This window comes from Euprymna scolopes, chromosome 25 (genome assembly GCF_053919585.1).
Source record: "Euprymna scolopes isolate OS-2025 chromosome 25, ASM5391958v1, whole genome shotgun sequence".
NCBI lineage: Eukaryota > Metazoa > Mollusca > Cephalopoda > Sepiida > Sepiolidae > Euprymna > Euprymna scolopes.
The window spans coordinates 35010046-35035113 of NC_136506.1; the positions used below are offsets into that span (position 1 = coordinate 35010046).

General features: G+C 36.2%; 1 protein-coding gene across 9 annotated transcripts in view; it reads right to left on the bottom strand.

Annotated features, from left to right (window-relative positions):
- LOC145247326 (uncharacterized) overlaps positions 1–25068 on the bottom strand; it is a 489868-nt gene that overhangs the window by 237755 nt on the left and 227045 nt on the right. The gene's annotated exons all lie outside the window — the stretch shown is intronic.

The following is a 25068-nucleotide window of genomic DNA, read 5'->3' on the forward strand; positions in this document are numbered from 1 at the left end:
GGAAGAGAGTTGGGCCAAGGATGAACTCCTGAGGGACTCCAGCATTAATACTGTGAGCTTCTGATTTCTGCCCATTAACCACTACTCTTATGAACCTAGCGGAGAGAAATGATTTCATAATTGAATAGACATACTGTAGCTTGAGATCTTATGGAGTAGACCACTATGCCATACTCTATCAAAGGCCTTTGATATGTCAAGAGCAATTGTCCTAGAAAGGAAGCCTCCATCTAGAGATTCGTTAATCCTATGAGACATAACTGTTAGCACATCTGCTGTAGATCTAGCAGAACAGAAACCATATTGCATGTCACTGAGAAGGCTATTTTTGCCGAGTAGGTTGACTACTTTATTTAACAGATTCCAGCAACTTACTCATGACACAGGAGACTGATTAGTTCATACTGAGGAGGAGATGAGCGATCATCTGAATTTTTTTAATATGGGGCATACTGATGAGGTTTTCCTCCGGGGTGTTGATAAGCAATTATCCTTAAGACAATGCTAAAACAGCTTTGTAAGTATGGGAGCTAGTTCAGGTTGAAGCTTTTTTGAGCAGCATAAGAGGAATGCCATCAGGGCCAGTTGCTTTACTGGAATCAAGGTTTTTGATTAGCTTGACAACATCATGCACAGATATTTGTATGTCGCATATTGTGTTTTCAGACACAGGAGGAAATAGGAGCGTTTGGCAGCCTTGATCGCATAGGGTAGAATTAGCTGCAAATTTCTTGGCAAAGAGTTTGGCTTTGCCTGATACTGACGAGATTACCTCAGGTCCATTAATGATGGTTGGGATAAAGCACACATTTCTATTCAGGACCCTGTTTTGTTATTTGCCAAAATTGGTGGGAACCAAGCTGCTGCTCAATTCTTTGGACTTGACGGAATGAGCATATAATTCCTTTGCGTTCTTTATTACTCTTTTACAGTGATTGCTGGTAGTTCTGGAGGCGGCTTTCATCTCAGTACATCTATTACGTTGGAAGCAATGGAAATAGTGATTTCCATGTGTAATGGCAATGCCACATTCTGGGGAGAATCATGACTGGCTGTTAAGTTTTTGCTGGAATTTTTGAAGGGTACGAAGCGGTCTATACCTACAATTAACCATTCCATCAGGTCTGATACTATAGAGGACACTTTCTTTTTAAACAAGGAACGTAGGGGTAGATCTGATATAAATGTACGAAAGCTATCCCAGTCAGCGATACAGTATCGATATACTGTATGATGGAGAGGTATGTCGGAGGACCTATTACATTTTGTTTTTATCTTAACTGAGTGGTCAGAAAATCAACATAGCTCAAGGCAAGTTGTGAGAAAAAGATCTAGGAAACTTGCATACTGACCATCCGTGTCGGGCACACGGGTGGGCTCGTGGACAATCTGTTAGGTCATAAGCAATGGAGAAATTGTGACAGAGCCCCCCCCCCCTTAAAGTAAATGTATGCTGTAATTGATGAAAAATAGTGATTAAACTGTAAAATTTTCATCCATATTTATCCTGTGCCATTTTTCCAATCCACACATGCTTTTATCGGTGTCATTTATACTTGTGCCATTTTTACCGCGCCAGTTCTTCTGGTTCCAGTTTTACCTACAGTCGTTAGTGTGATCTATAGATAGTTTAAATATTTCGTCAATGTGCACTGGTTGTCCAATCTGCAAAGGATATTTATTCCAAAAGCCGTTCTTAATATGGAAAGCTTGAGGTGGGGAGGGGTATTCCAAAAGCCATTATTGACATGGGGGAGGGGCTTTATTCCGAAAGGCATTTTCTTACTTTCAACCTCCCCATATTAAAAACGGCTTTTAATAATAATAATAATAATAATAAACACGCTTTGCAGGTTGGACAGCCAGTGCACATTGACCAAATATTTATCATTTGATCATCATTACTAGCAATGGAAAAATAAAGTTTTAAAAAGATAAAATAATCGTTTTTGGAATCGGAAATTAGACATTTTTTTTTTAATTTTTTATTTTGATATCCCCAAAAAAGAGCCGACTTTTTATGATCCTGATTAATCGTTTTAACACTAATATATAAACACTTGGCATCTTGTTTGTAAATAAAGCATGTTTTAAAAAACTAATTTGACAAGAGAAAAGAAAAAAAAATCATAGGAACAAATAATAAAATAAAATTGGTTAAATTTAAGTTCAATTTTCAAATAAAAAAATGTTAAATAAAAATAAAGAAAATGCTTCTGGCAAAGACCTTCGGCTTCAGGCAGCCAATGATCAAGTAGCAAATATCACTCAATGCCAAGTCTAATTTTTTTAACATCCGAAACGGGAAGTTGCTAGCCGATTAGAGATCACAAAGGCTACCAGTGGTGAACGCCATTTTTTTTCCTGGATGAATGCCAACAGCCAAACGACTGAAGACAAAGAGAAGCTTCCTCAGCTACACTGAACCCCTAACAATATCTCAGGAAGAGATCAGACAACTAAAAGATGTCCCCTTTCTGATGTGGGAATCCTTCTCTTCTGAGGCTCTCCTTGCTGGTTCAAAAGAACAATAGATCGAGCGGAAAACACTCAACCACTTGAGAATAAAAATGGAGGCAATCAAAAGTTATGATCAGATGGGGCTACAAAACTGCCCCAACCATTTGCGAATGTGGAGAAGAGAACCCCATGATGCAACAATGCCTTATCTGTCCTCTAGCCTCTACTACGGTGCAGCTTGAAAGATCTTGCAGAATATAACAATAATGCAAAGGTCTGCGTAAAAAAAAAAAAAAATGAGAAACTGTTGAATTTCCACACAATTCCAAAACACGCAAACAAAATGACGAACAGAACTTCGGACTCAAGAGTAGAACATGGTTGTTTGGTTCTAGGTCATCCTCCCAGGAATCACGTCCTTCATCACTGCTAATGACCTAGTAACATTACGTGGATGCATGCATGTAAATGAATATGAAGTGATGTCACCAGTGAGGGAGAGGACGACTATAAAAAGGGGGAAAGGGACGAGGGAAGATGAGATAACCGATGGTGATCTCATGAGAGACGTGGATAATGCTCGGTTACGTATGTGGTGTGAAGGTCGCTTGAGAAGGAAATCATGTGGATGACGTCACGGCTGTAACAAAGAAATAAATGTTGCTAAAAGGAAAGAGTCAGAGTTATTTCCTATTCTTTATCTTGGTTTAAAGAGTGTTTAATCTTGGTTTCATTTGCAACTGAAACTGTACACAATGCGTGTTGGTACCCTGTGCAACATTACAACCCGAGATATCCGCACCAGGAAACGCAAATGGTTTGATCACAGAGAATTTTACAACTTCCCTTATGGGGAAGAGGCTAGTTGGATTCTGCATTCTAAAGTGACCTTGTGTGAAACATATGTTTAACCATAAAAGAAAGCAATCAATGTTAATCTACTTATAAAAACTATGGTAGAGACCTTCAGGCAAAATATTGCAGTGTTCAATGTCAGGAGGTCATTATTAGAATCACTGTATCAGGTTGATGAGCAGGATATGAGTATTGTGGTAAAAAAAAAAGAAAAAAGAAAAAAAAATCAGTTTTTGTTTCTTTTTCTTTTACATAGGCATCACCATTTATCAAGGCCAAGAGGCCACTCGAGGATAATGATTAAAGAGTGCACAGTAGAAATTGGACAATATAGTAATCGTTAGTAATGGAAATTCAGTAAATTTGTTAATAAGTGTAACGGCTAATCAAGAACTTGTTTACGTTGGACTTGAAGAAAACCATATTCTAGTCAGCTGGAAAATGGAAGACAATTCCACAGGCGTGCAGTTCTAAGAAAGAAGCTTTGTTCATGGAATCTACGTTTAGGTTTAGGCACAAATAACGAGTGGGGGGAATTACTGATAGTGTTTTCAACTCGACGAGTGTTTCTTGTGAAAGTTTGGCAAGGGGGGACCATAGACTGAAGCTCAGTCAAACACTTTCCATGAAAATAATGATACAGCAGAGACAAACTCGCAACATCTCTTCTGTGAGATAGAGGTTGCAGGGAAGAGAAAAGGATATCTCCTACGAGGCTACGAAGTCTATTTTGAACTCTATCAAGGCAGGAGTTATTTATCCATTATATAAATGGCTTTTGTCTGTGTGTTTGTATGTTCGTATGTCCAGCTAAAAGTCCCAAACTGCAAAACAAAACTTCACTGTTGAGGTCGCTAAATACTAGAAAGCTTTCTACTTTAACAGTATCACACAGAGTTACCAATATACAGGTAATTTCCGAAAATCCTATATATATATTGAGTTACCGCTAAACCGGTATTTTTACGACCACATGTTTTTGTGCTGTCAAGTTGCTAAAAATAGTTAGCCAATCGCTGCTTAACCTCGATTTAGCGCAAGCCTAATATTCTTCAAATGGCTTCCTTTGTTTTGGCGGAGTTATGGTTTGTAGACTAAAGTAACCATGAAGCAAGCTAGTGACGAACCAAGCACTTTGACAGGTAAAAGAGTGAGATGAAGGAGTTTCGCGGTGCAACAAATGTTGGATAAAGTGACAAATTCTGATTCAGACAAAGGCAAATTTGATCAGGAGAACACTAGTGATGATGAATATATTGATGAAGGAGAAAGTGATGATAATTCGGATGATGCAAGTTGGCTTGTGCATCAGGGAATGCTCCACCTGTTGGGTGGACTGGTACACGAAGGCTGAATACTGGCGGTAAATGAAGGTAAGAAATTACTAACGCGTTTAAATTAAAAAAAATTTTTTTTCACAATTTTGCCCAGGAGGCCAGGCACAAGGGTAAATTAGGTTCATAGCTCAGGTCTGGTAGGGTTAGTAGTTTCTTCCTTCAAACAGCTAGACTTTGGAATTCCTTCCCTACTACTTGCTTCCCTGACTGTACTGATATGCAGAAGTTTAAATGTAATGTAAACCAACATCTCTTTAATCTTTCCAAGACATGGTCCCAAATAGTAGCCCTTTACATTCAAGTTAGGGCCGAATGTGAGTAAAAAAAAAAGAAAAGAAAAAGAAAAGTCCCACAAAGTTGATATATTTATAACCAATGTTTTCTCGGATGAATAATACCTAAAATTTAGAAACAAATTATTCATTCTCTGGGGGTCAACGTTAACAAATTCCTAATGAACCGCCCCTTTAAGTAAACACTTCATCAAATCTCCCCACTAACGTAATGTACTTGCAATAACCCTTATCCCTGAGTGGCTTCCGGGCCTTGATAAGTGGTGATCATTGTGTAAAAAAAAAAATTTAAAAAAAAACAAAAAAAAACGAAGTAGGATTCATCAGGGAGGTATTTTTTTTTATTTTTGTTGTATGTTAGTAAAGAAGATGTTGATTCATTACTTGTGGAATCTATTATATAAAGAAGAGTTGTGTGTGTGTGTGTGTGAAGCTAGAGAGGAGTAGAGAGATAGCAGCTTTAATAGAAATAGGTTACACTTTTGCCCCAGGCAACACCTGGTAATCTTGCTAGTATAAATAGAAAACTCAATGCTTGTATGCATCTGTGTGTGACGTTTGTGTGTTCCCTATAAAAAGAAAGGTTAGAGAATCTACATAAAATTTAAAAGTGTATTCTTACGTAAAATTTACCAAGGAAGACAATGGAAATTTTCCAGAATCTTTAAGTATATCCTTAAGGGTTTCTGAATTTTTTAGATGAGGGTTGGTTATATGCATTATTTGATTCATCAGACTACTGTTCTCATTTAGAGTGTCATTTTCACAACGTTTCAGTCGATGTAACCTCCGACCTTCTTGAGGTGTATCATTATTATATATTCTATCTAATAAAAGAGGCACCGTTTTTTCCCTCTTGACCAAATTACCGTAGGTTTGAAAGAACAGATGCCACATACAAATTTATTATATCTAAACTATTATCAGCCATCTTTAACTTTTGATCGCGTTCATAGACACATTTATTCGTTATATTAAACCCTATATTGCATCCTAGGAAAGGAATCATGAGGATTGCCATCATCTACAGAGAAAGTAATTCTTATTTTTCCCTCTCTTATTACAGTCCTCTTCCTGCCACCAGTCTACACCCGGAAAATATATACACATTCTTTCTATGTCCTCCAGTCAGCCTTCTTTAACTGTATTATAAGATCCTCATCATGTGCTGTCCTTCGTGTCCGAAGACGACTTCCTGTGAACCATCATTCTCCACTTGTCACGGTCTCGACACATTAGCTGAAAAATAGACGATAACCAATCGGGTTCTTTTCTGTTTCATTTTTCTTACACCCCACAATATTTACAAACTTTCTCTTCTGCTGTCATTTATGATGTTTCTGAATTTTTGAGATGAGGATTGGTTATTCATATTATTTGGATTCATCGGACTACTGTTCTCATCTTGAATGTGATTGTCACAACGTTTCGGTCGATGTAACCTCCAACCTTTTTGTCGGACCTGAAAATGTTTTTGTCGAACTCTGAAATTTGAACGAAATTTCAAACGGAGACTTTTTTTACTACACAGGAGTAGCATGCTCTTGTTTCTTGTGGCACAACAGTTAGAGTATTTGGAAAAAAATCAATTGTAAAAGTGATATTTTCCTTAAGGTTGAAGGTTCAATTTTCAGTGTGGTCGACCAAAAAATACAATTACGCATTACTGAGGACCTCTATCCAGTCATGTCTAATGGAACAAGAACATGTTACCCCCCACCCCCGAGAAGTAAATAAAGGATTCTGTCTAAATTCCAAAGTTCAACAAGGTACACCTGAAGAAGGTTGGAGGTTACATTGACCGGAACGTGGTGAAAATAACACCGAAGATAACAATAGTCTGATGAATCGAAATAATACGTACCCCTAAGTGGTCTATGAGAGCATAACTTTTTAAAAATTTAACTGTTTTTTAAATTCAAATCGTACGCATTAAATTCTCCAGGGAAGACAATAGAAGTGGCTTCAAATCTCTCTGTTACCCTTTATAAGCCAAATATTTATCTACTCCTACCTCTAAGTAACCCTTCTCTGACAGAACCCACTTAAAAATTCAATTACATATATCCAATTTGAAAGAAATTTAAAGCATGAGTATAAGACATTAATTGAAAGAGCTTTTCAACATTTCAGCTTTTCTGATGAAGGAGCAGAGAGCAGTAAAAACAAAAATTATATGGTGTTATGAGCATGTTAAAAAGTGCATAGTGATCCTCATTTAATCCGAGCAACGTCAGGTCTTCTTGTTAGTATGTGTAATATAGCTATATATCTATAAAAGTGAAAATGTCTGTGTGTGTGTTCGTCTGGAGTATATTTCCCTACAAAATAACTGTCAATTTTTGGTTTAGAGACATATACATATGCACATAAAATCATGAGCAATACATAGGGCCTGAGCAAAGCCTGGCTGAACTGCTTTCATAACTTTATGTGCATATATATATATATATATATATATATATATTAAAATGTTTGAATCATGTCCATCTAAAATGTCAAGTGTTTAGACCGAAAATTGGCAGAGGAGTTTGGTAGAGCCTGCAAAGGTCAACTCTTTCAACGTTGACCTCTTGGCAGCCAAATTTTCAAACAAAAACTGACTAAAAAGCTTTATGCATGTTTAAATACCCTTTATGTAAAATTTAAAATGTTTAGACCCAAAAATGGCTGAATAGTTTGCTCGAGACCGCAAACGTCAAATCTTTTGAACTTTTACCCCTTGGCAGCCAAATTTTCGGCCAAATACCGATTAAAAAGCTTGCTCTATGTCTGAATACATTTCATGTAAAATTTCAAATGTTTAGACCAAAAATTGGCCAAGTAATTTGGTAGAGACAGCAGAGGTAAATTCTTTTAAAACTTTGACCCCAATTTTGACCCCTTTACATTTGTTTTGAGCTCAAATCAAATTATAAAGTTAGATCCATGTCCAAGTAACCTACATCTAAAATTTCAAGTGTTCAGACTCAAAATTGTCAGAGGAGTGTGGTAGAGTTTTCAAAGGTCAAATCGTTGAACTTTGACCCTTTGCTAGCCGAATTTCTGGCCGAAAACTGATTAAAAAGGTTTTCCCAAATCTCAATACCCCTTATGTCAAATCTCGAGTATATATAATTCATATATTTGGCTAAGAGACAGATTGAATCGGCAAAATAAGCGATGAGAACAATGATTGTTTCCTCTAGGGCTGGTTCTTTGAACGATGAGAATTATCATTTGATATGATTCTCCAATTTGATAAAAATGTCATTCTGGCTAGAGGAGTGACCTTTGGTGACCCCAGGCCATCAACAGGTTGTGAGAATCACAAGTGTGTTTTGAAGCTTGGTTGATATGCAAGAAGTTTAGAATGGACAGTTGACCAATCGCCTTTTCGCGAAGAATTGTGTGATGTACTTTGATTGGTTAATGGGAGGAACTGTGTCTTACCAACTCGATCACCCCCCCCCCTCAATATAAAAAGGCTGCAGGTTCGATTGTAGTCAGTTGAGATGAGAAGTTGGGTTGAGTGGTACAAGGTTACAGTTGCAGTAGAGTAGACCAGCCATGAGGATTAAAATCTGACGAGATCTTCAAGACTTCTGAAGACGTGCGGAACATCCTAGAAAATAGCAACCCAAAGTACGAAAGCCAACTTATAACTCGAAAACTCGTAAAGTCAGACTACGGTAGATAGGCAAATGAAGTAATGTTATGAAATCAAGGAAAACCTATTTTGCTCATCTGTCACGAAAAACAAAGAAAAGACCAAGCTATAAAATATAGCCCTGATTCATTAGCTAATAACAGGCGAGAATTGAATTCTCTCTCTCTCTCTCTCTCTCTCTCTCTCTCTCTCTCATAAAGACACCAGTTAAACCGCTCGGGAATGGAGAGAGAGAAAAGAAAGAACGTGTGTGATAACACATTCTGACTGTTTTGTTTTTTGTTTACGTCATTTTTCCTCGTCATTCTATTATGAGCAGAAAACGTTTTGTACAGACAGTCAACACTTCGATAGTTGTTTATAATACATGTACATATCATGGAAAAAAGAGAAAAGATTCGTGCTATTTTTTTTTTTTTTTATATATCTTCTGTTTTGGAATGATTGCCGACCATGTTCTTTTCTAGCCCTCTTGTATACAACAGAGATGCCACACCAACCGCGTAAAAGACAGCAATGACGCCACAACAACCGATTGGATGAAAACCTCTTTTTATAATAGGAGAGCTCCACACAGCGCACAAGCGTGTTAGATTATTTAGTAAAAACACTTGATAACTGGAACTGATTTGCTGAGTTGACTTTGGGTCGTCGTAAGGCAAAATGACCCTGTGACCATGATCAAAAGATTAACACAATGCTAATGACTGTACTTGGCCAAAGCCAGGACTTGTAGCCAGGCAAGTCAGGACCTGATCACGTTACAACTGGGACTCGTGACCCCAGATTGCTTGTGTTTTGTAAGAGGTCGGTAGTGGATCTGCCTGTCTGGTTATAGTATCCACATATCAGGGCTCCGACAAATCTCTGTACAGAGAAACTGAAGACACCTGAGGATGGTGTCTAGTAGTGATGGGAAGACTCCAATATTTTTCGGATTCCGTATTAAATTTCTGATTCTAACACAATAACCGATTCCTATTCTTTATAAAATTCTAAATATTTAACTATAAAATGGTGATTTTGTCCGAATTACTGTAAAAACGTCTTAAATGTGCATATATTTTTTTCAAGCGTAAAAACACTTGCCAGATGGTGATCTATAGATTTTAGTTTTACTAGAAGTTTAAAATCAATATTTATTATTCTATTGTTATGACCAGCAGTGAAAGATTTTTCTTAAACCAAAGTGAAATAAAAGATAATTAAAGGAATCGGAAAATAGGCACAATTTTTTTTCGATTCCGATATCCGATTTTGATTAATCGTCCAAACACGTCTAGTAGGCATACAGTTTTTCTCCTTTGCATGTTTAGCGATGAAAATGCTTTTTTAAACGTAAGTGCAACAAATAAATCGACCTATTAACTGAATGACATTGCACAGAGGATGGGATAGGTAAAAAAAAAAAAAAAAAAAAAAATCATAGGTATTTTACTTATTTATGTGAACCAAATGTGTAGAAAACCGTAGCATTTTATTCCAATGCATTGCTATCTTAATTTGCCTACTTCTTCAAATCAAGACGTTTTTGAGGAGCTTCTTTCAATTTGCCTCCTCCCTCCCCCAAAACAAAATACTCATTTTACATTGCTAGTTATGAATAAGAAACATCAATATAATTGGTGTTATGAGCATGTTAAAAAGTGCATAGTGATCCTCATTTAATCCGAGCAACGTCGGATCTTCTTGTTAGTATGTGTAATATAGCTATATATCTATAAAAGTGAAAATGTCTGTGTGTGTGTTCGTCTGGAATATATTTCCCTAGAAAATAACTGTCAATTTTTGGTTTAGAGACATATACATATGTACATAAAATCATGAGCAATACATAGGGCCTGAGCAAAGCCTGGCTGAACTGCTTTCATAACTATGTGTGTGTATATATATATATATATATATATATATATATATATATATATTAAAATGTTTGAATCATGTCCATCTAAAATGTCAAGTGTTTAGACCGAAAATTGGCAGAGGAGTTTGGTAGAGCCTGCAAAGGTCAACTCTTTCAACGTTGACCTCTTGGCAGCCAAATTTTCAAACAAAAACTGACTAAAAAGCTTTATGCATGTTTAAATACCCTTTATGTAAAATTTAAAATGTTTAGACCCAAAAATGGCTGAATAGTTTGCTCGAGACCGCAAACGTCAAATCTTTTGAATTTTTACCCCTTGGCAGCCAAATTTTCGGCCAAATACCGATTAAAAAGCTTGCCCTATGTCTGAATACATTTCATGTAAAATTTCAAATGTTTAGACCAAAAATTGGCCAAGTAATTTGGTAGAGACAGCAGAGGTAAATTCTTAAAGACAAAATTCTTACTTTTAACTATTGCTAAAAAAAAAAAGCAGGAAGCATATATGGTCCCCTGTGAGTGCACAGTGAACAAGACATAAAAAAAAATGACTAAGTTCAGCATTTGCCCCCCCCACCCACCAAATTAGCCATAAAAGTCCCCAGGGACGTCAAATCCTCGTGAAAATGAACAAACGGCGCAGTTTTAGGCTTTAACATATGTAAATTTGAGTTCTGCACCATGCAAAAAAAGAAATAACTACGGCCATCATTTACCCCCATCCCACCCCAAAAGTCTCCAAGGCCTTAACATATTTAAATTTGAGTTCAGCATCATGAAAAACTGCTAAATAGAAATAAATAGGCATACATAGAAAATTTGGGACAAATATGGTAAAATATTCTCCAAAGTGGAGTGCTTTTATTAGCCATCTAAGAGCCCCTTAAGCACACCCAAGAGTTATCGTGAAGTATAGACAATCAAAATTATATAGAAATCAATTAGTTACAACTTTTGAGAAAGTTTTATAAAAATCTAAGCCATCAATTTTTTTTTTTTTTAATGAGTACAAAAGTGTCAATTTTAGCCATTTTAACCCGAAAGGCACCCCTAGGGAGGAAACCAGAGTTTTCCCGGAAAATCTGTTCCGTTACTTTTTTACTCATATCATGTTTAATGTTTGTGTAAAATGTAAAAAAAATCCAAGCCCGTAGTTATTGAGAAAAGTGCAGACAGACGAACGGACAAGGGTGAATTTACAGGTCCACCCTTCTTGTAGATAATTCCTCAGGATGGCCCACTTAAAAGTAGCCTGCAAAAATGTAGTAGAGAGGAGGAACATTCTTTTATTGTTTAAATTGACTGTAGTGTTATGAAAGATGCTGGAAGTGCTTCCCATCGACATCTACGCACGTCTGGGCATGTTTAGAATGTTTGCAGATACTCCCTGTAGAGCTTCTCTGGTGATTCTCCTGATAGCGTTGGTAATGTTCTCCTTTAGTTAATCTAGATTATGAGGATTATTTGCATAAACTTTTTGTTTTAAAGTGTCCCAAAGATAAAAATCACATGATGACAAGTCCGGAGAACATGGTGGCCATAACCCTTTGCTTATTATTCTCTCTTCGGTAAACATGTCATGAACTCGTATCAGTGATCTGTGAGGCGTGTGGCATGTAGCGCCATCTTGTTGGAAAAAGAATTGCATCTTGTCTTGTGGTGACAGTTTGTCGTTAAGAGAACGATTAGAGAGGTCGGGCTATTTTTAAGTGGGCCACCCTGTAGTATGAATTTTGGAGCCTTAAACCTATGGTTTTTAACGATTAATTTTTCGGAATCCTTTTGAGATGAGGCTTCGAAATTTGTGTATGATTTTTCTTGCAGACTGTCTTATTTTTCTTGTGGACTGTTATCCTCCTCTTCATAGTTTTTATTGTTGTTTCACCATGTTTTGGCTAACTCATCCTCTGGCCTTCTTCAGGTGGTTAATCACGACGGGATACAGTTACAAGACTCAGCATTCCTATCCCATTGCTGTCATCCACCTGAAGGCCAGAAGACTAGTTGGCTAAAACATGGTGAAACAACAACAACTATAAAGACACAAATCGTTTGTTTTTTTTCCCCAGAGGAACAGTCTTATTAATGATCATTAGATATATTTTAATCGTTAACTAATTTATAATTAACGGTTCCCATATGGTCCCCCACCCCCGCATATGTGGTTAGTCATATCTGAAGCGTCAAGATAATTAGTGTCTTAAGAAATTCTATGATACTTATTGTTTTCTTGAGCAATAGTTTAAAGCATAGATAGTCCAGCTATACTTTAAACTATTGCTGAAGAAAATAAGTTTCATAGAATTTCTTAAGACACTAATTGAGTAAAAAAAAAAATAACTTACAGATGCTTTTTAAAAAAGTGATTTTTGTTTTCCCCCGGTAGCTATCGAGTAAATCTCAAGAAGTTGTTGAATTTGTGAATTATTTTAATACAAATAAGCTTAAAACGTCGCAGGACTCATGTGAAAGGAAATGGAAAATGTTTCCAAGTGGGTATTTTTAAGCAAGGTCAGCAAATCTGGTGTGATAAACCAGTTTGAAAGAGAAAAGATTTGCCAACAGAGAAATGGATTTCAAATCCTAAAACATTTTTACTAAAATAAAACAATGAGAAAAACAATACGTGAATAATTTTAAAGATTTAAGTCGTTCAAATATTTACAACATGAAATCGTTTAGTGTATTATTATGACATAGATTCATACAGATCAAATATCATATGATATGAAAAGAAACTGGAATCTTAGGGAGATATCAATCATACCAGTTATTATAGGTGCTACAGGGCTTATGAAGAAGAACCTAAAGTCCTACCTAACTAATATTCCTGGTGAACCAAGTGCAAAAGAGATCAAGACAATTGCACAAGGGAACAGCAAGGATACTAAAAAGAGCTCTCGGTTGGTTTCAATAAAAAGCAGGGGAATATTGTCAGTTGGTTTGGCTGCCCCAACCCGCATTACAATCTTCAAAGAAAGAAAAAAAAAAATTTAATATCCTAAGGGACACATTTGTGTTTACAAAATTATGCTTTTAATTTTTTATAAGTCATTTCGTCACAACGATAGAGGTTCGATACGTTAAAAGTAAATATTTTAATTCCGAGTTTTTAAACATTTCTTTACATGAGTACTTCCGGTGTTAACTTTTAGAAAATAAAATAACTTTCTTTTTTTTAATATCATATGCAACATTTGTTTATGTAAATTTAAATTATAGACTAGTGGCAGGAATATATTCAAGCCTTAGAATAGGCTTGAATATATTTTAATTTATGCAGATTTGGTATTTATTATTACAGAGACAATTCTGCATATTGGTACAGTTAGAAGCAGGAAAGAGAGAGGGAATTCCAAAGTCCAGCAGTTTAAGAGAAGAAACTCTTAGAAGGTTCTCATGTATCAGGGAACCTCTACAGTGAAGGCATAGGTTTCCATCCAGTCAATGTTCTAAGCAAGGTAGAGATTCGAAACTGATGAGGTGGATTCAAAAGTGCAATTGGATCATAGCTATATACAGTTTTAAATAGATGGATGGAGAGCGGCTAAAACAATGTCAAGTGATTCCAGGACATCCTTGACCTTGTTGACAATTTTACAAATGTGCTTTATCTAATGCAAATTGTTGCAGACAATAATGCGTAGGTCACATTCAGGTATTCAGCTTTGATATGTATAATACTAGCTGGCTGCCTGCCCGGCGTTGCCCAGTCATAAAATACACATAAATATCATATTTTAATGCATACAGAAACTGAGACATGTGCATGCAAGTAAACAGTTCACTTCTTGTAAGTAAAAAAAAAAAAAAAAAAAAAAAAAAAAAATCCTCGAACTGAGATCGAAACCAAAACCTAAAGACAGTGTACAAAATCCAGTAGGCCAGCTTTACACGACTTTAAAAAGCGTTTTCAAACCGACTTATTCTTAACATAAGAAATCTGCCATGCGAACGATTTATGCATGTGCATTTGTGAAACAGTTGACAAACAGATAAAAATCCGATGACCTCCACATATCAATTTTTCCAATTTGACCCCTTAGCAGCTATGGTTTTTGGATGAAAACCGATTTAAAAAATTTCTACATATCTGAATACTCTATATACCAAATTTCAAGTTTGTAGATAAAAAAATTTGTTGAGTATATAGGTTGAGAAGTGTCCTCACACACGCACATTCTTGCTTTTATAGATAGATATATAGATAGATTAATGGAGGTTTGCTATCTGTCTGTCTGAAACCATACCTGGTTGCCACTCATAAGCAAATAAAAAAGGATTTTTGTCAGAGTCCGGTGGCAGGGGGGAAAAAAAAAACAATTAAAAACATTGGCTGCTGCTGCTTCTCATATACTGTCGATCAAGTAAAGTAACAAGAATTCTCATGACCTCATATGCAAATGAAATATTGCCAACTTGAATAAAAAAAACATATGTACAACGACAGGAGCAAATTTAAAGTAGTCAACTTTTACAGCAGTGTGTTGAAACCCTGGAAATTGCTAGTTGAAAGTACAGAATAGTTAACTTCCCACCTGACTACAACTTGGATGTCTTCAAGTCCAACATTAACAAATTCCTAATGAACAACACTTCATCAAATCTCCACACTAACATACTGTACTTGCAATAACCCTTATCCCTGAGTGGCTTCCGGGCCTTGATAAGTGGTAACAACTGTGTAAAAAAAAAAAAAAAAAAAAATCTATTTTGGAAAGTGCAGAACAGTTAGTAATTGATTATTTAACCAAATATACTATTACTAGCGGGTGGGGTGGCTTGGCCTGGGCACAAAATACGCTTAAATATGATATTTTAATTTGTCCAGATTTTGTATATATTATTATAGCGCCATGATTTCCAAGGTAAAAAAAAAAATATTTAGGTGTCACCAGCTAGAATCGAAACTGAAACAGTAGCATTCAAAGATGGTAACGTTACCACTGTACCAACGTGTCACGCATATGAACTGATTAAAAATTAAGTATAAATTAAGATGAATGTACAAAATGTTTAACAATTTTCAATTTTGACTCCTTAAAAACAATTTTAACTAGAGAAAGACTCCTAAAAGAACAGCCAATAAAAAAAAACTCATTTGAGGCCCTTAGCACCATTCTGCAACTTTTTGTTTCGGAGGAGATAGAGTTTGAAAATATTTTAGATATTAGATTATCGGGGAGCGCCCGATTTTGCCCCGTCGTAAAATATGCTTAAATATGATATTTTAATTTTTCCAGATTTTGTATATATTATTATAGAGTCGTGATTTCAGAAATAAAAAAATAAGTATTTATTTGGGTGCCATCAGCTAGAATCAAAACCGAAAGCAAAGCTATAGCATTCAAATCTCCTAGCGTTGCTCTGCGTCTTTTATTTTCGGAAGAGATAGAGTTTGGAGATATGAAGATAGAGGGACATATTGCCTTTTATATATCAGACTAGCGTGGGGAGGGGTACCTGGCTTTTAGATGAATTTACAGTTCGTATCTCATCTTCGTCGCCAGTTGATATATCCTGCGGTGGGTGGCCGTAATAAAAGGATATTCAAGAAAGGTATTCCACAAGGAAAATAAATGGATAAAGAGGTTCTGAAGTAATAAAGAAATAGAAGTTTATTGAGAATATTTACGGAGACAGCATGTTACGTTTTTAAGTGTTCCCACCCAGGGAAGGCTCTCACAACCAGTGATCAGTGATAACGTTCTTTCGATAAAAAGTTCCGGCGGTGAATTGCTCATCTCGCCATAACAATAGAGTTTGAAAATATGGAGGCAGACAGACATATAGCCGTTTATATATTAGACTTCCTATTACTAATTGATGAGTGATATCTGTATCTGAAGCCGAACCTATACTATTAACTATCTTTTAATGCTCAATTTACAAGATCGAAAAGGTGAAGGCGTTGATTGTGTAGTATCTGTTTTGTTGTCAGGACACTATCCTCTCAGGTATTACTCTCGTTATGATACTGTCATCTCAAAAATTATTTACACCATTTTTTTTTGGCGGCGGGGGGGGGGGAGTATAGCTTAGTATTTGTCTGTTGTTATAAGACATATCGCCCTCCCCCAAAAAGCATTATATCCTTTGAGAGGACACTAGAGGAGTGTAGTATCTGCTTTGTGATCATGCTAGCATTCTCTCAGGCATTACCTCCTCTTTTAGAGTGAAAGTGTAATATGGTATATGTTCGTTGGTCATACATAGCAGGTTGCCCGGCATTGTCCGGTCATAAAATATGCTTGAATATAATATTTGCTTAATGCAGATTTCGTATATATTATTATATTGGGCTCAATAATAATGATTTTAAAAGTTAAAAAAAAAATAAAATAAAATAAATAAATGACTTGTGTGCCACCATCGAGAAGCGAAACCAAAACGTTTAGCTTACAGTTTAATTTTTCCTTTGATGTTAATGCCTCAGCTATGTAGACATGCCTGCAGCAAGGCTAAAAATTAAAACATGAACCAATAGCTATTATGTTACGCATGCATATTCGTAATGTCGTCGTTCGACCTTCACCTGGAAAATTCTATTTTTAAAAGTTTTTACACCTTTGCATCGATTTTTCCCGGCTAAAGGCCAAATATAAAGTTTTGCGTGGGTTCGGATACACTATATATTAAGTTTCATGTCTGCCGACCAAAAACTGACCGAGGAGTTTGGTAAGCAAAATTAAAAAAAAAAATAAATAAATAAAATATATATATATATATATATATATATATATATATATATATATATATAAATATATATAGAAAGAGGTTTGTGTTTACTATAAGTTTATTACGCAAATATAAATCATGTAGAACATCTGCATGAATATAATTACAAGTTATTATTAACTAAAAATTATCATCCAATAAGAAAACCGGCCCCCACCCCAAAAAAAAAACCTAATAGGGAATTAAGTAAAATGAATGTTTAAATATGCAAATTAGCTAGATCTTCTGCAGATAAATGCAATTCCACGATACATATGTAACAATGTTGTATTTTCTTTTTGAATAAATAGAAAGAAGGGTTTTTTAATATCAATACACACACAAAAAAAAATAAACATAAAAAAATAAATAAATTTATAGATACTATGATTTTCTCCCTCTCTCTGGTCATACATTTTTACAAGTGTTTCAAATGGAGGTTAAATTTGAAATAAAATACGTTAGACTGGGGTCAAATCCTTCTATTGATCCAGTAGATATCTACCTGCTGATGCAATTTTCTACCTATATAAGATCCAGGTACGTCCATGGATTGAGTATTGCTGTCACATCTGGGCTGGAGCTGCTAGGAAGACCTTGTCCCACCTTGACACAGTTCAAAATAGACTTCGTAGCCTAACGGGGGATGCCCTTTTATCTTCTCTACAACCTCTTTCTCACAGAAGAGACGTTGCGAGCCTGTCTCTGTTTTATCGTTATTTTCATGGCAAGTGCTCGTCTGAGCTCCAATCTATTGTCTCCCCTCACAAAACATTCACGATAAACACTTGTTTGGCTGTAAACACTCAATTTCCCCCACTTTTTATCTGTGCCTAAACCTAAACATAGATTCCATGAACAAAGCATCTTTCTAAGAACTGCACACCTGTGGAACTCTCTTCCATTTGCCTGCTTTCCAGCTGATTACAATATGGTCGTCTTGAAGTCCAATGTAAACAAGTTCTTGATGAGCCGTTCTCCTTAAGTAATCCAATTTACCAAATTTACACTAACAATTACTACGATATTGTCCTTTTGACCACTGCACACTCTTTAACCTTTATCCTCGAGTGGCTTCTGGGCCTTGATAAGTGATGATTCCTTTGTAAAAAAACCCAAAACAAAACAAAACAAAAAAAACAAATAAATAAAAAAATAAGGTAAAGTGTCTCTGACATCGCGTTTCGATTGCTTATGCATAATGAGATAGCAATTTTATTGTGAGGAAACACGAGTTAAAATGAAGACCAACACGATCTTATGAAAGTATCTTACAAGACCCATTTCTAGATTTAGTAGACATACTCGTGATCTGTTGGGTCACCCTGCCCCCAATTGTACCAACATAGAGAAACTTTTATATAATGTGAACAAACATCTTGATGCCCAACTCCTCACCCAGGTTACCTTCTCCAATTCATAAATCTGGACCTTATCACAGTAACTCCTTTCAGTGGCAATACGATGCTCTGTTAAGAGTAAAATGAAAAAAAGAAAAAAAAAAGATTTCTAACCCAATACGACCCGCATTGTTTGCGAAACTAAAAAACAACCTTGTGTCAAACTTTGCCCTCGTGGGGAAATTAGTATATAGGGACTCATGATTCATTACATAGCATAGTGTCTAACTTGCTGCAGTTGGAGTAGCTGCAGTGTTGCTTCCCTGTCTGACCCTTATCACAATAGCCTCTTACTGTTTGTGAAGCTTTAACCCCTGTCACATCACCACAATTTGGATTTGCAGAGCTTGTTGCATAGGTATTTCCAATTTTTATCCTATCTCTTTTTGGGAATGCTGGATAGCTCCAAGATGAAAGAAAAGTAAATACTCATGACTTATCATTTATTAATATAGGGTCTACCTTGCTTTAACCGCTGTTGTATAGATGCAGCGTTTTTTTTTCTTTCCTTTTTTTTTTACTTGGAATGTCACTTTTTATAAAGGCCCAAGGGTTAGGTAGCTGGTGAGACAATATCAGATTAGGTGGAATTTAACAGGAATGTAGACTTGAAGGCGACCATGTTATAGTCAGATGGGAAGAAAACAAAGGGTATTGAGTTCCACAAAGACAGCTCTGCTTATAGAATTTTTGTTTAGTTTCCTGCACAGATAGGGAGTGAGGAAAGTTGTTGGTGGTTGTTTTAGCTAGGTGAGTATTTGTTGTGAACGTTTTATGGGGAGGGATCATAGATTGGAGCTCAGTCGAGCACCTCATAAAAGTATCGATACAGCAGAGAGACTCGCAATGTCTCTGTGAGAAAGAGGGAGTAGGAAGGCGAAAAGGTCATCACCTTCCAAATTTCAAAAGACAGGACTGTGTCAAGTGGTTAACGACATGGACTGATGACCTGGATGTTTCAAGTTCGAACCCAGTTTGTTCCATACAATCATTTTCACTTAGGATGTTGGTAATTTTTATGTGGTCCCTCCTGTAAATGGCCAATGTCTTTCGAGAAAGAATTCTGACTAGAAAAATATTGAGAAAACCAATGCCAACAATAAAATCTTCATATTCGTGCGATATGATTGCAAGGACTAAACTATACAGAAAAAGTTAATGTCCATTTTTAATTAAAATATTAACACGTCTCCGTAAAACACTTGTGATAACAGACATGAAGATACTTTGCATTAACACAAATCTATAATATAAAGCTGAACGTCTGTGTATGTGTGTGTGGTCACGAATAGGCTCCTATATGGTTGACTATTATAGAAAACTGATCACATATAATGATAGAAGATGCATCAAGACACAGGAACGGGTATGTTTGATCTGGCATAATCATGATTCATTAAAATTGTGGGGTCTGCATACGTGCCTGGTCCACAAAGTATGGAAATAAAAAATTTTAAAATTAAAAAAAAAAACGTTTGCAAGTGTTTTTGATATAAATGTACATAAGAATACTTTGATAAGTATGTTTTAACTTAAATAGGGATGGTATAATAAAATTGTGGGGGCTGCGTTCGCGCCTGGCCTCCATAGAATGGAAATAGGCACAAACTTTAATAAAGACTTTTCATATCTTTCTGCGTAAGTATACTTTGATAATTATGTTTCAGTTTGAAGAAATATGGTATAATAAAATTATGGGGTGTTCGTTCACGCCTGACCTCCATAGAATGGAAATATGTCACAAAGTTTAACAAGGTTTTTTAATATAGATCCACAGAACATTGTGATAAGTGTTTCAATGTGAACAGGTATGGTATAATAAATTACGAGGATTATCTATTTTATTTTTACTTTCATCATATTTTGCTTTGGTTTTGATACCACCAAATTCGAAGCTATCTCTAAACAATCCTTTTCAATCTTTTCATAACCTATCATACATTCATAAATCAGAGTCCATTTTCTGTAGGCTGTTTTTGAACCCTGTCAACGATGGGTACTTTTTTTAATAATAACCCTTAATCCAGAATGCAAGAATCGAATTGGAGACCCTAAATTCAAAATCAACTTATAATTTAATTGCAATAAAGACCCTAGATTGGGATTAGTTTCATAATTCATTGGCAACTCAGAACCTAAATTATTTTTCTATTACACACACGCACACACACATGTATGTATTTCCCCAAAACACATGATCTTGATGGAGGGGAGACTAAAACTTGCTGCTCTGGTTTTAAATGATCTGAACTAACAGCAAGGGGAGACTTGATTCCAAATATTTCTCATGTTATATCTCCTCTCTTTGGTTTTCATACACAAAGTAATTTTCACAGTGTAAAAGGATTATTTAATACTGGAGATATTCATAATCACACCCTATTTCCAAAAGAGGGGAGACATAACATATGGAAAATGGGATGGAAATATATATATGATGATTGCTGAATCTTTCCAGATGATCGCCGTCACATTGAGTTCTCTCCATCTTGTCGTCCATGCCATCTTAGATGACTCTGTAGTCTCGCCGCATATTTTCACATCTTGAAGCGGATGTGACATACAAACTGAGCAATTTCCACTGAGTTGACTTCCTCTGGATGCTGAAGATCATAGGTCTTCTCAAACCAAACTTTGCTGCATATTAAACAAATCGTTTGGTTCGGACTAATAGGTACAAAGTGGACCTGAACAGGAATTTTGTGCGACTTAAGGAGGTTGACGTAACCAGCTTTTGACAGAAGCCCTAAACCTGTGCATGCATACATACATATATATTTCCCCCCAAAATATTCCTCATACGTTATATCTCCCCTCTTTTGGAAATAGGGTATGATTATGAATATCTCCAGTATTAAATAATCCTTATATACTAAAATCACTTGATGTATGAAAACCAAAGAGAGGAGATATAATATATGAGAAATATTTGGAATCACGTCTCCCCTTGCTATTATTTCAGATTATTTGAAACCATAGCAGCAAGTTTTAGTCTCCCCTCCATCAAGGCCAGAGGTTTTGGGAAAATCAGATATTTTGTAATTCATATGCAAAACTAGGAAAACAAATGACTATGATTAAAACATTTTATGGCTGTAAAAAAATGCCAAAAATAGGCTCTGGATGATGGATGATCCCTTTAATTTGCGACCTTAAGGGTAAATGTCACACAGCTCACTACACAGTTCAGATCATTACCTTTCCAACAAGCTTTCATTTGTTAAATTCTGATCAGTAGTCGCTGAGATTTGGAACTTTTGAAATTGTCAAAAAAGGTGATATATATATATATATATATATATATATATATATATATATATATATGATTGTTGAGCTGGATTAAATCCGACGATATGAAATTATTTTTTTTCTCTCATAAAATGTATATATATGTATATATGATATCTAATTTACATAAGGAAAACACGTTGCTCTCCCCCATCATTATATATAGCCCCAATCCCCCGACTCTCTCGTCAATGACCACCCCTCTTGAAGAAGCCCGCATAAATCGGGCGAAACGTTGAGTATCCAGGTCCTTCCACCTCCATTTTATTTCATATATATATATATATATATATATATATATATATATATATATATATATATATATTACATATACAAACATGATGAATCACGGGAAACGGATGTTTTTAAGGAAAACAAAACTGTGAATATTAATCTTAAGCAGGTTTAAAACTACCTTCCTCACTCCCTATCCCTTACTCAAGCAGAGCAAGGAACTTTTTAAAAACATCCTTCCTGTGACTCACCCTGTATGTATGTACAAAATATATGGATATATCTATACTCGTAGCCAAATTGAATATTGAAATGCTCATATCTTTAGTTCTATGGTATGAAACCACATGAAAATTTGTAGCCCTTTTGCTTGTGATACTATTTTTTTTTTTTAATTTTTATTTATTTATTTATTTATTTTTTATTTATTTATTTTTTTAAATTAAAAAAAAATTTTTTTTATTTTTATTTATTTATTTATTTATTTTAAATTTTTTTATTTATTTTTTTTTATTTTTATTTATTTATTTTTAATAGTTTTATTTATTTATTTTTTCTTTTTATTACATTTTCACCCCAAACAAGGCAAATTGCCACTTTGGTGTAGGGGGCTACTATGTAGGGATTTGGGCAGCCAGGTGTCGGTTCACGTTACACTTGAACTTCTGCACGTCAGTACTGTTGGGGAAGCAGGGACCTGGAATGGAATTCCAGAGTCTAGCGGTTCTGGGGAAGAAACTATTGGAGTAAAAAGATCTTTTACATCTAGGGATCTCTACAGTGTGTGGGTGGGATTTAGCAGCCTGTCGGGTTTGTCGAGGGTGCTCACGTTGTGGGGGCACAAGTGATTGCAGTTCGTTAGAGCATTCACCACTAAAATACTTGTAGAAGAGGCAGAGGGATGCAACATTTCGTCGATGGGACAGAGGCTGAAGCTTAGATGCCAGTTCAGGGCCTATCAGGTTTGCGACTCTTTTGAACCTTGTCAAGGAGCGAGAGACTAGTAGCAGATGCACCAGCCCAGATGTGACAGCAATACTCCATACATGGGCGAATGGTGGCCTTATAGAGGTACAGGATACTTTTGGGTGTTAGTAGTTGTCTAGCACAGTAGAGAGAGCCCACCTTTCTTGCAGAGGCCCTGGCAATTCCTTCAATGTAATTGTTCAAACTCATGTTTCCTGTGAACGTTAGGCCAAGGAGTTTGAAAGATGTACTCTCAGATAAAGAGTCGTTGGCCATTGCTATAGGTACTATTCTATGGTTAAAATTTCATGACAATTGGTAAAAAAAGAACCTCTATTTTCAAACCATTAAAACATGCCCAAATTTGCCTACATTTGTATATGCAGTGTCCTTTAGGCTAGCTTCAGTTTTGCTGCTTCGGTTGTCTTTGTGGCCACACACACACCAGCAGATATACTCGATGTTGCTCGAGATTGAACGAAGATCAATGAATATTCCACAATTCTAATACTTTGTTATTGAAATCAGGGGAATAAAACATTTTACTCTCAAATCGATTGATTACGTGTTCTAATCTGGGATCCATTACAGTGCATAATACATTATGGTCTACATTGCACTGTAGAGAACCTACTGTTGACTTTATAAAATTAGTTTGGCTTTAATTAAAGTTAAAAATGCAAAAGTCAAGTATCATAGTTCCACTGTACTATCAACTGAAACACTTTTTTAAGCATACCTATTTTATTAAAGAATCTACTGTTGATTTTATACATCAGGCCCTTTTGCTTGTGCGGTGATAAATTTTCCCAAATGCACTTATGATGTTTTCTTAAAAAATCAGGCTGTTCCTTCTTTAATCACTATTTTGAATATCGATTTACAATGCTTATCATAGCCATTCCGAGACAAAGCCTACCTAAAAACACTCTACGTTTGTGTGAAATTTCCAAAAATTCAACCCCGCTGTTTCAGAGTCCATAGGGAACGAACTTGCGCGCGCATAAAGTGTCTTTCCTATATAAGTAGAGATAACTTGATGTCTGTGTATTTGTATGTGCGTCCCCAGAGAAGGAAGGTTAGAGAATCGACATAAAATCTAAAAATGTTATATGTAAAATTTACCGTGGAAGTCAAAAGAAGTGTTGCTGGATTTCTAAGTGCACTCCTAAAGAGACTATAAGGACTGAAATGATATCCTTTTCATGAAATTTAAATTTCATAAAATTTTCTTCGAAAGACAATGAAAGAGGTCCCAAATATCAACGTTAGCGTTTAATAGTAAATTATGTATCCATTTCTAAGTGATCCTCTTAATATCTCAAAAACAATTTTCATGAAAGTTCAATCATATGTATAAAAAACTAATAGTTTTCAAACATTTCAACCTCTTTGGACTATTAGGGATCGAAGCAGGAGGGGGCCAGTTAAAACGGAAAGTATTATGAGGATAATGAAAAGTATATAGTTGAGTAAAAAAGAAGGAAAAGAGAAATTACAGGAGGGGCAGAAAAATGAAAATTTCCTGGGGTGGAAGGAAAAGATAAATCGGGGGCGGGGGAAGACAGAAAGACAGATCGGTGGGGGGGATCGGAGGGGAGGGGAGGAGGGCACGGAGAGAAAGAGAGATCGAGAGCGGAGGGGCCCACAGAGAGAGAGAGATCGAGAGCGGAGGGGCCCACAGAGAGAGAGAGATCGAGAGCGGAGGGGCCCACAGAGAGAGAGAGATCGAGAGCAGAGGGGCCCACAGAGAGAGAGAGATCGAGAGCGGAGGGGCCCACAGAGAGAGAGAGATCGAGAGCGGAGGGGCCCACAGAGAGAGAGAGATCGAGAGCGGAGGGGCCCACAGAGAGAGAGAGATCGAGAGCGGAGGGGCCCACAGAGAGAGAGAGATCGAGAGCGGAGGGGCCCACAGAGAGAGAGAGATCGAGAGCGGAGGGGCCCACAGAGAGAGAGAGATCGAGAGCGGAGGGGCCCACAGAGAGAGAGAGATCGAGAGCGGAGG